This window comes from Watersipora subatra, chromosome 10 (assembly GCF_963576615.1).
Source record: "Watersipora subatra chromosome 10, tzWatSuba1.1, whole genome shotgun sequence".
NCBI classification, from domain to species: Eukaryota; Metazoa; Bryozoa; class Gymnolaemata; order Cheilostomatida; family Watersiporidae; genus Watersipora; species Watersipora subatra.
In genome coordinates this window covers 29,320,962-29,339,047 of record NC_088717.1, presented here as the reverse complement: position 1 = coordinate 29,339,047, position 18,086 = coordinate 29,320,962, and positions in this window count along the sequence as shown.

Genomic DNA, 18,086 nt, shown 5'->3' with positions numbered 1-18,086 from the left:
AGGGTACTAGTATGGGAAACTAGACTGTACTGTCAGGGTACTAGGATAGGACACTAAACTGTACTGTCAGAGTACTAGTATAGAACACTAAACTGTACTGTCAGGCTGCTAGTATGGGAAACTAGACTGTACTGTCAGGCTACTAGTATAGGACACTAAACTGTACTGTCAGGGTACTAGTATAGAAAAGGTTGGTAGTTGTGCTCTGTCATTCAACAAATGTGGAAAACAAATGTTATTGAACCATGGTGTATTCTGAAACTATCTTAATACATACAAGTGATTGCCTTACTCAACTATGCATGGCAGTTCATGTCAGAGTCACTGAGGTGTCCGGGTCTCACTGTCTTGAATAGGAGTCGCCCTCTATACCAACTAAAAACTCCATAGTAGAATGTTATATTATGTTTACACCTTTCAATAAAAGTGGTTAATTTTACAATAAATAAGTTGAAAGTTTAAATCTTTTACTGTCTCAGGTCTTTTCTGTTAAGTTATTTGCAAGTCTAGAAGCATCATAGCTTATATTTTGCTTAGCTAAAGAACTTAATTGCATATCGATGCTCATACATGTACGAGTTGATACCGAAGGTGTGAGTTTTACAGCATTTTAAAAATATAACTACACTTTGTACTCAAGGCCATTATTATGGTATGCGGAGGAATCACATTTGTAATCACATTTCCACATATTTTACACCTACAACACATCAGAGTAAGACATGGTGAATCTTTTGCTATCAAATAACTGTAATGTGAATTTTGTTGCAAGTCAACCTTTAAGTAAAAGCGGAAGAGAAAAATTTACACATAACGACTGCATTTAAAGCTACAGATGTAGTTCATGAGATCCTTCAATCAAATTTTGGTGATGTGAAAGCAGACATTCATATAAAGGAAGACACTAAAGATGGTGAACTGATTAATGAAATAAACGAGCATGGCCACAGATCATCAGCTGCATTAATTGAAGCTGCTCATATAAAATGTGCTAAAAAACTATGAGTTAAATATTGAATTGAATGAGTGAAATACGCTGAAATGAAATAAAACTTCAGTGTTATTATTTTATGCATTTTGAAGAAAAGGGTATATTATGTATCAAGTTTTGTATTTATTATTATTATTTCTTGTTATCATCATGTTATTTATTTACCGTATATAAACAATAGATAACTTTTTGGTGCAAAAATAGCGCTACTAAAAAGTCTGGTGCCACAAAGTGCTTTGCCAGAAAGTTCAAGATCGTGCTTAGCTTCAGCGATTGATTTTTATATTCTAGTTCAAGTAACATAACTCACTGCAGATTGCAGAGTGCAGATCATTGGCTCTCACAGTTGTGGTTTATGAGGTGCAGCATGGCTTCACCAATCAGGTGCAGCATAGCTTATAACGAGGCAGATATACCGTAAAACCTTTAATTGAATGCCACCTCTATTTTAATGTCACCTCCAATGGACCGCCACCCTGAGAGAAGAATTGGAAAATAGACCGCCACTCTCCAATTGAACGCCACGTCCATTTGACCACCACTTTGACATTATTTGATCTTTTCGAGCCCGTATTATCAACTGATCAGTAGAAAACTTTCCACAAAATCCTATTAATAATGAACCATTTATATCGATAACAGTTAATTCTCTCGTTGGTTAACTCCAAAGCGTTTAATTTTTTTCGTTAAAGAATTACGTTAAAAAATATGCTTTTATCGTTAGAAAATACATTCTCACATTGTGAGCTTAAATGGTAGAAACACAACTATAGCAGATATGTCATCAAATCATTTTAGAAGATCCACTATTCGAAAGCAACTAATTAATGATCGGCAACCCGATGGAAAACTCATCTGATACCAAGACACTGTTCCACTGGTTTATTAAAGGACCTAAAAACAGATCATCTGGAGAAAAGCCCTATTCCACTTATATTACCAAGGAGACAAATATCAATTTTAACTGGGCTCTTCACAGGCCACACAACCTTACAATATCACTTATACAAACTCAATTTAACATTTACACCAAAATGCACATGCCTGGATGAAGACGAAACAGTAGACCATTACCGTACCTATACAGATGCAGCTTTTACATTAATCTAAAAAAGAAAATATTCCCTAACCCTCACAGCTATCAATATCTGCTAGAATTTGCACATGAAAGCGGCCGATTCAATTGAAAACATAATTAACCCACTGCAGATAAACCATAGAAGTAAACATCAATGATACTCACACAGACAGATGATACAGACCATATTATAGTCATTCAATTACTAATTACCAATCAATACTTGACCCAATCGATACTAATGGAAAATCTAGTCTTCAGACCTGAACGGCTGAACCCGGCTGGACATGTATATAGTATCAATCAATTTATTTTTGTACAAATTACACTACATTACTGATTTGAAGTCATCCTCTCATGTAAATTTTATTTCAATTTTTATGCAAATAATCTCAAACTAAACATTAATTGATCACTACTATCTTGCATTCAGGATACTTTTATAGTTTACATTTCATTTGATAGTATGCCTGCAAATAGAGGCTTTTTGTTATTTTGTTATCAGCAAAATAAAAGATTACTAACTTTTTTCGTTAAAGTGAAAGTAAACACATAATTTTAACAATGTTTTGTATAATTGGTAATGCATGATGATATGCTAATTGAACGAGAAAACAAAATTTTAGCAGATATTTCTGCTAGTTTAGCAAGTTCAAAGTTGAAAATATATTTTGGTGCATTTACCTCGGCACATCACTGATTCTCAATTCAGCTGTTTCCGGAAACTTATTCCTTAGTGAGATACCGTCCAACGCATTTGAATTTTTTTGTTTAGCCACAATCAGTTAGTTACAATGGGTAGATGTCTCTTTGCTAGTTGCGAATCTGACACTAGAAGTCGTGTCATGACTGCTTTTAGAGTGCCTGTGTCTCAGTCCCCAAATTTAGCAAAATTGTGGCTGTCTAAGGCAAAGCGTGCCGATTTAACTTTTTGCAGACTACATGCTAGTGCGGTCATGTGCATTAGGCACTTCCGTGAGAGCCAGCTTTATTCTGAAAAATTTGGGACAACCACAAATTAAGGGTGAAAAAGGGAGAAGTTTCATTCCCCAATGGTGTTGTACCACACAGCAAGAGGGCATCATCAAACAGGAAAACCTCAACTGTAAGTAATTTATCAATAATTAAAAAAAAATTAATAACCAATATAGTAGTTTTATAATATAAATTAATAAATATAATTAGAAATATTTAGTACTGTACATGAGTACAAAGCAATGATTTAATATGACTGGGTGACAATGAGACACAGGCTGAGTTTCACGCGTTTGATTTTAACCTGATTCACTTGAATTAACTTGGCAAACTGAGTAAAAGTTAGTCAGGGAATTTAAATTTTCTGTTTGGTCTGGATTGTTAAAAATGCCCTAATTGCTCATAAAATACATGACTAATATAACCATAAAATTTGGATTGCGTTACTATTTTTATATTTATGCTACCATTACTAATATAGGCTTTACAGATCGCTTGAAGTGATTAGCCTATACTTACAATCAGGTATAACTTTTTAACTATGTGTAGTGTTAGTGTGTGTTGGTGATGGTGGTAGATAGCGGTTATGGTGATAGTATTTGTGGTAGTGGTGGTGACACTGTAGGCAATGGTTTAGAGGCAATTCAAACGTATTAACTTTAGTGGTATTTATTTGTAATTTTTTGATAGGATATATGACATTGGACCAAGAATCTGATCCAAAATCTGACTAGAACATGTGTGCGCAAAGATCAAAAAGAGTTGCTCCATTGGATAAAGGAAATAAAGAACCATGTGTGGTATTCTGCGGTTCAATGTAAAAGCGATGCTGAGCTATTGGTTGAGATGGTACTTAGCATAAGATACCATGTCACTAATATTCATAGGAGCTTTCCAGGACATGACAAGTTCATCCACTGCTCTCACGAACCAATTGATCAGTGAGTGATGAAAAAATATATTATTTGCACCCAATGTTGGCATGAAAGCTGTATGTTGAATCTAATAATATATTCAGAAATAACAAAGCACAGGCAAATGTGTAATATAATATTTTATATATCACTTACAATGCCTTTGGTTTGTGATATAAGAATATGTCATCATTTATTGCATAATACTAAACAGAGATTGTACAAAAGGTAAATATTCTGCAGCTGGTTGACATTTGAATAAACAGAAACTTTATAATTCGATAACTTGATAATTCATAAACAGAATAATTTGATATGTTTACAGAGAAATGGAAAGAAAGGTGAAATGGTTAATTCCAGGATGTGCAGGGCACAAAGTCCTTTGTGATGCGTAATGGCAAGCGTGACAGCTAAACACATTTCGTCTGTTGAACCATGGTTAATACAGGGGTGCTTTAGAAAACCTTCACAGCCTCATATTAAGTTATGCACCCAAGCGAATAGACTTTGATCTTCCAGGATATTTTACGAGAATCAAACTAGCAGTGACAGATCACAACGCGAATGTGGGAAGAGAAGTTCTGACTGGTAAGCTGTATCTGCAATAAAATTATACATGGATTATACTACTCTTCAACAGGGATACCACTTTTACAGCTTGAACAACATTAAAGATAAATTTATGCAGAAATTGTATTAACACAATTGATAACTGGCATTAAATGTTAATTATTATTAATTATTTATTAAAGATAGCGGTGGGGAACTGAAGATGACAGTATATTACTCTAAAGAAGCTAAAGGCTTTTGCACAAGAAATGTATATGCTGGAAAGGCGTTTGAATTTAGAATAGAGCTTTTAAAGATTATCTGTAAGAAATCTATGGGATCAACTCCAAAAGTACCTGCAGTAAGTCATACCTAAACTGTAATGTATTAAAAGCACATTTTGCGCCAAGATGTTGGTTCAATTAGTCACTGTCACACAGTCTGCAGAAAAATACATGAACATACAGTCACCATGCAGTCTTAAATTACCCTAACACTGTACTGTGCGTCATTCTGAAATTAGTATGATGATGGCGTGACGCACAAAAAATTTCAACCAGTTTGTTATACTTTTAATTGCTCTACATGTAGATAATAGTTATATTGTGAATAAATATAAATATATGACTTGCAGGACAGAGCAGCTCCACTTTCAAAGCATTTTACAAAACCAGATGGTTGAACAGCAATAGAAATGCACAGGTCAAGAGTCTCACGAAAGTTATACCCAATCCTTAGTAGTTTTATATGAGGTATCGTTTTGATAAAATTCATATAACAGGCTATTCAAATTATAAATATTATGCTGTTCTTTGTATAACATGATTTAGATTTATGGAACGTAAGCTGTTAAATGTGGTGTTTTTATGTAATGGTTCAAGTCAAATGATTGAAATATAATTATTCATCAAATATGATTGTATTATTTTGTTAAAATCACTTATTCAATGTACAAGACATAAACATTAGCTAAGTAAAGATGCTGTCAGACTCAGTTAAAATATTTCTAAAAACTATATTTTTCTTAACTCACAACTGAACTTACATTAATTTCCTTCATCCATAATAAAAAGCTCCACTTCATCTGCGTCATTTTGTTTCATCATCTTCTGATTCTACATTTTTGAAGTTTACATAACTCCCATTTGGATCAGGCAACATTATGTAGGAAACAACGCATAAAGGATTAACTTTTCGGTTTTTCCTTCTAAGGTACTCGTAGACGAAAAAGAAGTAGTTGTTTTAGCAGTGAGTCTTTTAGCCTTCGTATTGTAAACATAATAAAAGAACGATAGAAATAAATTATAGTTGAAATTTTTAGCAATACGTACGTATTAGCAATGATGATCATAGAACGCGTTCTATATGTGCACTTGTTTCCAAGTTGTCACAATTGTGGGGACGTGCGGTCTCCATCACATTAGCTAATAACGAATCAAGTCAAACGTTACGTTTAGTGATTGGATGATTGATTGAGAATCAGTGTTCTCAGTGGCGAATCCGTTTCACACTCATTTTCGCAACTGAGTTATCTACCCGATTTTTGCAAAATTGGCAGTTGAAAAATTACTCTGTACTCAGTTATATGTTAATGCTATATGTTAATATAGCATTCACATATATGTTATATGTTAATGCACGGGCATTTTTTTGTTTTAAGATAATATTCTGATTATTTATTTGTGGTAAGAAATAATTTATGTTTTGCTAAACGTAGTAAATTACACAAAAAATAGGGTAAAAGTTGGCCTTCACCAGTAAATTGTGTTTAGCTTCCCTTTAAAACATTGAAAGCAACACCAAGCAATGATAAATATGGTAACGGAATATGGAAATATGGTTAACGCGGTCTTTCTACTTCGAAGTAGACTATATTTTTAAAAAACACGGTCTAAATTTTTGGTGGTAGATGGTGTAACATTATGCTTAATTACATTAACATTAATTACTTATTAACATTACGTTTATCTACGTTGTCATGATGACGCTCATGCTTATCGCGAGATCACGCGAGACTAGTGTGCGCCATCTTCAGATGCTTCAGAGATATGCGCTTATGATAAACCTTATATATTATTACTGTATTCTAATCACAACCGTTTAGCTTGTACTATCTAATACCAAGCTGGCCAGCCACTAATAAGAATCACATTGCACTAACGCTACGCTAATAAAATACACTCGTTATTAACCATATCGCCATACCATACTTCATATTGAGGAGATCTACAGGCTACATACGACAAAGGTAATAACCGTATGTCTATGTTGTTAGGAGCCTTTCAATAGCAAATATAACAGATGGAACCTGGAAAGCAACGCCGTAGAAATAACTACATACTACATTAACTATCTCAAGCTAATAGTGGATCCTTGTTTACCGCGGTCCTAATACTTTGAGGGACATGCATAAAAAGCCGGTTCTCATGTTTTTGAGCAAAGGTTATACGTTTAGCAAGAAAACTTTTAGCACTGCATCGTTGCTAAATGCAGTGCGTGAAAGTTTAACTCTGCCGAAAAATTGTTTGGACGCTAATATCGATTGGTTCAGCAGTGTGGTGTATTATGGGATTTGTTAGACTCAGGCTATATTGGTGTCTGAGCTCAAGGCAATACAGGTGGTCTTGGTAATTACGGTGAGTGCATAAAGCTGGATATAGCTAGTGGGTAAAGCTAGTAGATTAGGTAGTATAAAGCAGTATGGGGAGGATATAAGAAGTGTAATGACAGACGGACGCCCTCTTGGTCTTTTTCGCTCCAATCACATGTAAGTGTTATATTTATACAACATGGCGCAGTTGATGAAACTCTATCTTTTTTGTGCGTTATCGTTAGCGATAATTCTACGTTATATTTATACAACACAGTGCAGAAGAATTGAAGCCAGAAAATATTGTGGAAGGTATTGGAAAACTAGAGGATGTTCGTTCCATTGAAAACAACAATCAGAACGCAGCTACTCGAGCAAACAATGGAAATATTTTTGTTTTAAAAACGTCAATTTTTGTTTCTGCATGTACTACAAGTGTAGTGCGTTTATGTCACTTTTTCATAAATATATATTCGTATCATTTGATAGGTTACTGTTGTACAACTTATAAATATGCAGATTTATAGCATATTATTTAATAGCATTTTGCGGCTATCTTAACACTATGTTAGCAATATAGCGAGGATATTGCTGCGCAGCACCAAGCTGCCACGATGACACACCAACCTCCCCTTCGCCAACAGCCTTCACCACCACGGTGATACACGCCCACAGCAGATTGCTGCCACCGATCTCACGACAGTCTCTACTGCCAACTCGTAGGCAAATTAAATCAGCAGCCTCACTGTTAACCAATGGACTCAAGTCTGATCTCCACAGTGCCAATTGCTTGTCAGTAGAAGCATTGCAATACAGATGATCAGCTCACTTGCTCTCCACTGAGCCTTCTCCCAAGCATCTGTTTAACACCTGTTTATACATATAGCGAGACCTGTTAGTCCCTCGGCTTTCCTGTGAAAAGCTAGTTTTTCAAAGCCCTGGCTCTCCATGAAAGCCAGTCCCTTGTTACCGGTTAATCACTAGAAAGCCTCGGATACAGTGTATTTATATAGTATCCCACACACTGCATACATCGATGCTTACAACTCAGCCTCTATTGCACATAAAAAGCTAGTTTTGGCTGCAAACTGTAGCAAACATATCAGTGAGTGCAACGAGCTTTATGCAAGACTGTTTAATATAGATATAAAATACATATATGTCTTCAACTTGTAGTAAACCTAAAAAAATCGCTAACTATTTTAGTGAGTAAATTATAAAATGGGCGATGATCTTACAAAGAGCCGTGAGAAAGCAACTCCATAAGCTCTTATTTAAAATAGACTAAAGAAAATACGATGGACATCATAAACGAGGATTAGTATAAAATTTGTATGCAATGAATTTAATGTTCACATGTTCAAAGGATTTATTTATGTTCATAATAGTTTATCAGAATAATAGTTTATCAGAATAATAGTTTATCAGAATCTATCTGTTGTAATGAAGCACTAGTTGTTAAAGTCATTTAAGTAATATTTTTCCGTTTTTGTTGTTGTTACTTTTCTCGTAGCAACATTTTATATTTAGTCTTTTTCGTTATTAAGAGTTGTCCTACTGTTTACAGAGAATGTTATTTTCTACATAGTATATGTAGAATTTCATAAGAGATATTGGACTAGATATTGGACTCATAGATTATTGGACTGCAATGGCTAGTTTTCTATCAATACTAGTTTACACATAAATCGATGTGATTGGCGAGTTTGAATAAGAACGTAATGTCGAGCCGTTTCGCTAATAAGCAGGACTGTTAGATTTTGGTTGGAAACAGTCAGCTGGTGTTTTGCTCTTAAAAGAGATATAATATAATTACTGTAATAAAATCGTTTATTCGTTAGATCAATATCATTATTTTATCATTATTAAAAGACAGCAAGCTCGAACAAGATATCATTTCTGACAGTTATTAGGAGACTTATCAGCAAGCTCAGAGAATATTACAACCACTAATTAGATAAGAAGTGAGTTGGTTTCAGATTCTTCCTGTTGAGTACAGCAGGCTGTAGGGTGATATGAATAGAGTAATTCATATTCATTTACATGTAGCCATTACTATTTCCACCGTTGCCGGGTTGCTTGTCACATAGGTAATTATTGAGATTCGGAGTTGCCGTTCCATGTTTATATTGTTGGCCTAGTGATAGACAACTGACACTTGACAAGACAGTATAATAGCAAGTGCATTTCTTTTCCTTAGTCAGTCTATACCGAGATACTGAACAGACTACACCTTAGATAACATTATACATTTACTTACTGTTAATGACAACCAGGAAAATATAATTCTATAGTATACTAATCTAATATTAGCACTTACCCTAGTTATATAGAGGGAAGTGTTAAGGAGTGGAGAGTGAGATAACTAGTGGTGAGCTAGGAGAAAATAGCTTCCAAGAAAGACACACGCTTGGCCACATGAAACCACTACTATTGTAGAAAAGGACATTAACTATATGCAGCAATGGTCCTCCAAGCCACACCGACACTTACCGCAGAGAGAGACATAGATTCGTCAAACTATATTCACGGCAAGGACAAAGGATATCACTGGGTCGTGCTCTACACATAATAAAAGAGGTGCGACCATTAGTTAAAAACAGAAAATGAAAATTTGAGTTATATTAAGGGGCTGTATCGTCGGCAGCGTTTGTTTCAGCACAGATACATTAAAAATAGGAGTTGTCTCCATCCCACTCCTAGAAGCTTTCTTCAAACTTTACAATGGAATAAAAATTGCAAAGACGAACACAGACTATAATATCATCGCAGATCAATTGCAAGCAATAGATATCTACCGGTAGAAATATTTGTCGGTTTCTTGATGCATATTTATTAAATTATCTTTGACAACTTGGAAGTAAGTTAGCAGATTTATTGCATTCAAAATGCTTAATATCGGGCCACCGGAAAAAGTGGGCAAAATATGGACAACATTCACTTCACCCGTAATAGGGCTAAATTTATATTCCGAAAATTCTGAAGAGCTAGTTAAAAAATTGACCGCCAGTCTCTATTTACACGCCGCCTCCGATTGATCACCCCATAGAGAAGGGTTGAAAAATAGAGCACCATGGTGTTCAATTAGAGGTTTTACGGTAGCTTAAATAAAACCTACACAGCCAATCAATGGTCCAGCTTATTTTCAAAAACTTCCTCATCAAAAACAGCCTAGCACTGACTTTTGCAGCATACAGTATCCTTCAACAAGCTTATTAAAAATGAGTTCATCATCAACAGAAACTGCTAAATACAGGTACAAATATTTAGTGCCAGCATTAAGCATAGTTGGAGTACATTGTACAGTTAATTACGGCATTATCACAATAGCTTTGTTCAGAAATAAGACTTGTGTTTATCTATGTGATTTTCTCTGCATGAAGCTTTCTTCAGCCATCTCGTTGGTAGGGTTTACTGATGTAGAGCTTCCTTCAGCCATCTCCTTGGTAGGGTTTACTGATGTAGAGCTTTCTTCAGCCATCTCGTTGGTAGGGTTTACTGATGTAGAGCTTTCTTCAGCCATCTCCTTGGTAGGGTTTACTGATGTAGAGCTTTCTTCAGCCATCTCGTTGGTAAGGTTTACTGGTATAAAGCTTTATTTAGCCATCTCCTTGGTAGGGTTTACTGGTATAAAGCTTTATTCAGCCATCTCCTTGGTAGGGTTTACTAATGTAGAGCTTTCTTCAGCCATCTCCTTGGTAGGGTTTACTGAAATAAAGCTTTATTTAGCCATCTCGTTGGTAGGGTTTACTGATGTAGAGCTTTATTTAGCCAACTCGTTGGTAGGTTTTACTGATGTAGAGCTTTATTCAGCCATCTCGTTGGTAGGGTTTACTGATGTAGAGCTTTCTTCAGCCATCTCCTTGGTAGAGTTTACTGTTGTAGCAATAAGAGAAGCATTTGTGGCAATGTCATGGTTTTATAGAAAGTAACATCATCTGTACTCTTGATATGATTAGTGTCCTGTGCTACCAGATCATTGGAATATATTAGCCTTAGAGTGTTGTACCCTGAGGTGCTCCTTCTCTGCTAGACGCGTATGCTGACTGCTGCGACCACAATTTCACACACTGAATCTTGTCTAAAAGGAAACTTGATATTAGAGCTGTCACATAGTTCAAATAAATTCATGCATTTTCTATAGTAAAACCTCGAGCTGTGACTGGCCTAAAGAAAACCTTTGAGATTTGCTTTAGTAAGACCGCGGGCTACGACTGGTTAAACGTCTTTGAGAAGTCAAGAGCGACACCCTTGTATGAAATTAGTGACAAGTTTGTCTAACTCTGACGTGAAATCATCTCACAGTTTTAGTAGTACGTCTGCTGTCCCAGTACCAGTCTCAGTCAGACCCTAAGTAAGCCTTGAAGGCGTCACTATTTTATCCAATTTTTTTCATATTTCATTGTAGTCTTTTAATTGTGTAGGAAATGTTACTTTTGACATATACTCAATTGAGTATATGTCAATTGAGTTCTATAGACATATACTCAATAGAATCTTCAATAGGATCAAAGGTTTGAAAAACCTTTGATTCTATTGAATATTCACCGATTGTTAGCACATTAAAATCACTGTTTCCATGATGTGGATGGGAGTTGTGCGCACACTGAATTACAGTGCGATGAGTGTTTCAATCGACATCTGCATGTTGCTGCTTAACACTAGTGCTTTGTTAAAAAACGAGGATTTCTATACCAGAGGTCATTGCGACAAACCTGCTATAGTCGAAATAAAAATGAGTGAAAGGTGAAAAATGTTTAAAAGTTGACTTGCAACAAAATTCACTTAACAGTTATTTGATATCAAAAGATTCACCATGTCTTACTCTGTTGTTTTGTAGGTGCCAAATACGTGGAAATGTGATTACAAGCCCTTAAAGGCTCAAAAACGAAAAACCGCTGTAGATTGGAATCTGTTTATTTATCTGACGTAGTCATTACAGTTTGGTTATCGTATTGTCACGTGATGTTCTCAGGTGTATTGAAAGGCCAATAAAAAGCTCACCATAAAACATATCGTAGCACTAGTTTATGACAAACACTTTGGGTTTTACCAAAGTCCCCGTATTAAATATAGATGCTCGCTAATTTACAGTTTTGTTTCGGCATTATTCAATCGTCAAGTCGTAATCTGATCACGTGACCCAATACTTCGCAAATAATTTTTGCAGCGCTTTTCGATTATCACAGGTAACCAACAGGCTCGTCATAATTATCAGACAATGCTATGTACTCCTTCGAGCTAAGGTTAAAGAGTTTAACGATTTTTTATGGTAAGTTATAAGATAACAGTGCTAAAAGTGACAGCATTACAATGACGATAAAACAGACGCGTAAGAACAATAGACATGGTTTTATTGAATGCGTGAAGTATATTTGTGAAAATATTTCGACGAATGAGGTTGCATGAAAGTGTAAACAGAAACCATCCTGTAACAACTACGTCCCATTTGAGCCATTTTGGAAAGGGAATCCAAACTACGGCGGTCTCGTGTGGCTGCGATTAACTGTTCGTTTTTTAGCTTTTAAGAGCTTGCAATCACATTCCCATATATTTTGCACCTACAACACAACAGAGTAAGACAAGGTGGATCTTTTCATATCAAATAACTGTAATGTGAATTTTGTTGCAAGTCGGCCTTTAAGATGCAATAGCTCGAGGGGTAGCCTATTTGGTTGCATATCCTTTGCAAAAGTCATTTCCATTTTTTGCGAGCCTGAAACATTCGGTATAAATGAAATCGCTTGACTTGCTAATTTGATGATACAAACTTTTGAATTTATCGCGTAATGGAAACACAGTGAATGTCAGTTAAATTTACCTGTACCACCTACTAATGTACCTGTACCACCTACTAATGTACCTGTACCACCTACTAATGTACCTGTACCACCTACTAATGTACCTGTACCACCTATACTAATGTACCTGTACCACCTATACTAATGTACCTGTACCACCTATACTAATTTGTAAAACAAATTTAACTTTTTACAGAAAACTGCTACAGTCACAGCTCTTCCTGGAATCATTCGTGGCTTTGCTTTGATTCCGGCAAACTGATTGCGCCCTGCTTGGAGTTTCGGTCACTATTTCTAGTGTTTAACATTAAATTGATTTTTGATAATCTCCTTACTTTTTCTAATTCTTCTCCGCACTAGTGCTCTGAGCAATTTCCATGGGTTATACTTCTTTCTGCGAGCCTTGTCTCTGATTCAGATGTGATTCTCAATGTCTGGTGTTATCTAGCGTAGACCTCACCTTAGCTTACATGTTCTGAAAGGGCACTGTTTGTCAAGGACACCTCTGACAATGTTATGTAGCATACTAACTTTTTTATGAACATTAGGATGGGACAGTAAATTATCCCAGCGTTTGCAAGCCAGGTCATACGATAGTATGAGTGACATTTGCGGGTAACAGAGATTTGTCCAGTAGGTTTTTAAAAGCAGACCTACTCAAGGCGGCGTCCTTTTTTAACCTTCTGAAAAAATGAGCAGGCAGCACCTGAGGTGTATTCTCTTCACTTGCAGCACCATCATCACAACTTATTTACATCGCCTGAAGTGTTCTCTCTTCGCCTACGACATCTTCATCATAACCTGACAAAACTCAATTATTTTTCACTGCTCTATGTTTTAAACTATAGTAAATATTTATGTGCACAATTTCTGGTCTCCATTCTGCTACTCTAGAAAATAGACTCTTTGTTGTGGTAAATCGGGCAACTTAAAGGTGGACTTGCAACAAAATTCACATTACAGTTATTTGGTATCAAAAGATTCACCATGTTTTACTCTGTTGTGTTGTAGGTGCCAAATATGTGGAAATGCGATAACAAGCTCTTAAAAGCTCAAAAACGAAAAGCAGCTGTAGATTGGAATTTCTTTATTTATCTGGCGTATTCATTACAGTTTGGTTATTGTCTTGTCACGTGATGTTCTCACGTGAATTGAAAGGCCAATAAAAAGCTCAATATAAAACTTATCGTAGCACTAGTTTATGACAAACACTTCGGGTTTTACCGAAGACCCGTATCAAATATAGATGCTCGCTACTTTACAGTTTTGTTTCGGCTTGGTCTAATCGTCTAGTCGTAATCTGATCATGTGACCCAATACTTCAGAAATAATTTTTGTAGCAGTTTTCGGTTATCACAGGTGACCAACAGGCTCGTCATGATTATCAGACAATGATATGTACGCCTTCGAGGTAAGGTTAAAAAATTAAATGAATTTTTATGGTAAGTTATAAGATATGACTGCTAGAAGTGACAGCATCACAATGACGATAAAACAGACGCGTAAGAACAATAGACATGGTTTTATTGAATGCGTGAAATATATTTGTAAAAATATTTCGACGAATCAGGTTGCATGAAAGTGTAAACAGAAACCATCTACCACCACTACGTCCCATTTGAGCCGTTTTGGAAAGAGAATCCAAACTACGACGGTCTCATGCGGCTGCGATTAACTGTTCGTTTTTCAGCTTTTAAGAGCTTGTAATCCCATTCACACATATTTTGCACCTACAACACAGCAGAGTAAGACATAGTGAATCTTTTGATATCAAATAACTGTAATGTGGATTTTGTTGCAAGTCAACATTTAAAGGTTGGCTGGCAACAAAATTCACATCACAGTTATTTGGTATTAAAAGGCTCACCATGTTTTACTGTGCTGTGTTGTAGGTGCAAAATATGTAATTACAAGCTCTTAAAAGCCCAAAAACGAACAGTTAATCGCAGCCAGGAATCTCTTTATTTTGATGATGTACTCAATTCGACATGTTTTGTTGAGTTGTTTTTCTCGATATTGTTTTGACATGTGATGTTATTACATGAAACGAAAGGCCAATAAAGCGTCTCGTCTAATAAAGCGTCTCGTAGCACTAGTTTATGACAAAAACTGGGTTCTACAGGAAAGCCCGTATCAAATATAGATGCTCGCTACTTAACAGTTTTGTTTCAGCCTGGTCTAATCATCTAATCGTAATCTGATCATGTGACCCATACTTCCTGCCGAATGGCGCCAACAATTTCTGTGGCATTTTTCGATTATCACAGGTGACCAACAGGCTCGCCATGTTTATCAGAGGATAATATGTATTCTTTCGAGCTAATTTAAAAAAATTACACAAATTTTTAGGATAAGTTTTGAGATATCAGTGCTCGCAGTGACAGCATTACAATGATGATGAAATAGACGGTAAGGACAATAGACATGGTTTTATTGAATGCGTGAAGTATATTTGTAAAAATACTTCGACGAATGAGGTTGCATGAAAATGTAAACAGAAGCACATCGTGTCACTACGTCCCATTTGAGCCGTTTTGAAACGAGATTCTAACCTATGGCGCTTTTGTAATTGCTGTGATTAAAGATGTGGTTGCGTCAAATTTGATTTGATCTTAAAGGAAAGCATTTTTTTCTCAATCAGTTAATATTTTGTTTGTTGTGTTAGGCGATCTCATTGCCAAGATATTTGAAGATTAAAATTGAGAAAATCTGATCGCGGTAAAAACGCTTAGGCCAAAAAAACATGCCCAGACGTGCCCAAAATGATGTCACACGTGATATATCTGTCAATATATCTCGTATTCACATCGGCTATTTGCGATAAAAGTCTAGTCCTACGCGGCTCTATTGGCATATATTTTATTTTGTATTTGCTCATGTTGGCTAGAATAAAATTTTAAATCCAGTTACAGATACATTATTATGAATGTTTCAAAGGCCTCACATAATGAAGATTGAAAATTTGTCTTACTCACTTTCTCCAAATGCTGTGTAAACATTTGAGTGCCGACTACCAATTTGACTGATCTACGGTAATTCTGTCAAGCAAACTATGTAGAATAAGGTCTTTGTAACGGTACAGTTCTGTTGCTACCCACACTAACGATATACAGCCTCCCAAAAGCCCCGCCCACATTATGCCCGTCGCCTATCCTGGGGATGGAGCTGTATATCGTCACCGACACCGAAAACTAGTTTCTTACTACCATAAGTAAAATAGGCAAGCTGCGTCTTTGAAAAGAATATACATAGGTATAGAGTTTTAAGGATGAAAAATCTGCTGCAAACTAGATTTGAACTCACATTCTCTAGTTCTGCGGACATCCATATACCATATCCAATTCACTACAATCTTTTGCAAATCATGTTTTACATTATCTCTAACAATATTATTTTAGTATATAATTTTTGCAAACAAAAAAATTTTCATTTCGGCATAAAGCTTTTATTAAAAATATCCATCAAGTCGTGGCGACTCACATAGTTTCAGCTGATACAATAGGACAAATTCATCTACTGCAGCAAACTCAAACAAAACATCATGGTTTATGCAGCAGTCAGCAGCACACATTCAAGTCTCTCTTTTCCATTTATGGCAGTTTCCACACTGACAAAGCTGCTTCGGCAGGTAGGACCACATAAACATCCTGTAATCAGTAAAACAAATGCAATAAGTATGTCATTCATGGATACGTATGTCATTCTAACGTGTATCTACTGAAAGCTTTCAAATTGGGAGTTAGATAGATTGCGAGTTTAATTTTAAAAACGAATAAATGTTTAACAAAGGCATAAGTACGCCAAGCCAACGATTCGAAGCTTTGGTTCTGGAAATTAAAGATTTGCATTGATCAATCGATTTTCTTCACTTTCTCCAAGTGAGAAGTGAACATCTAAAGTCAAATCATAAATCAAATTTACTAGATAAAACTGCCACAGAAAATTTGAAGCAAATTTAGCTAGGTGAACCGATAAAAAATTATAAAACGATGATTAGTGATAAGTTATAATTTAAAAGTTATAATTTTGTTAATTAGTACATGTATTAATGAGTACTAAAAATATTACCTTTAGTATATTCATCAATCTAAGCCATTGTATTGCTAGATGCTATGGATTAAAAAGAAGCCGTCAAGAACTCACTGTACATACGTATCTCGCACGCGCAGGAAATTACATTTTAGCCTCAAACAGGGAAATATAATCTGAATGTAAACTCAACAGCATATCTATAGGAGACTCAAAGTAAAAGATAAATTTACCTCCATTCTCCTATCTTCCTCCGTAGCACTTTAACCACCTGATGCCCAGAAAACTCGGAGTCACCTTCGTAGTAACTTCACAGCAATTTTTACAATTCTGTTGTTCACCAATAAAACGTGTCGATCGAGTAATTCATTAAAGTAACAATGTTAATTAATTTAGTAAATATCGATGTCCATGTGAGTTAATAGAGTAAAATCCCTAAATTTGAGATCACAAAGCGTTTTATGAGTGATAACATTTATTACAACCTATATAAAAATTTCGCGCTGATGATTGGCTAATGAAGCGACCTTATATTTATCGATCGTGGTTTCTTTTCAAATGTATCACTAGTGACGTCACGAAAAAAGCACCCGCTGGAACGTGAGCTTTTTAAAAGAGGGCCTCATTCAAACGCATATATCTCTGGACAGGGTTGGTCTACAAAGACAAAAATGGCATCAAATTGTAGGTGATGTTTTAGCCTTTTATGGGTCTTAATTTCATTAAATCGACCCTTTTGACGCAACCACATCTTCAACTGTTCGTTTTTGAGCTTTTAAGAGATTGTAATCACATTTCCACATATTTTGTTTTGTACCTACAACGCAGCAGTGTAAGACAGGATGAACCTTTTGATACCAAATAACTAATGTGAATTTCTTTGCAAGTCAACCTTTAAGAAAATATTTTGGTTAATACCTGAAATGCAAACCCTTTAAAATAGACTTGTTGACCATTCTCAAACTAGTTGCTTTTCTTTGTTGGATAAGAGCCATCCGGCTCTGCTGAGATTATTACAGCCTTAAAAAGTAGCTACTTTGATTACCCATGTTCATTGGACACAGACGAGCAACACGACAATCAAGTGATTAGGATTAACACCATTCGTTGAACAAGTATGTCATCTAAACATTTGGTCAGATCTAAAAGGGTTTAGATA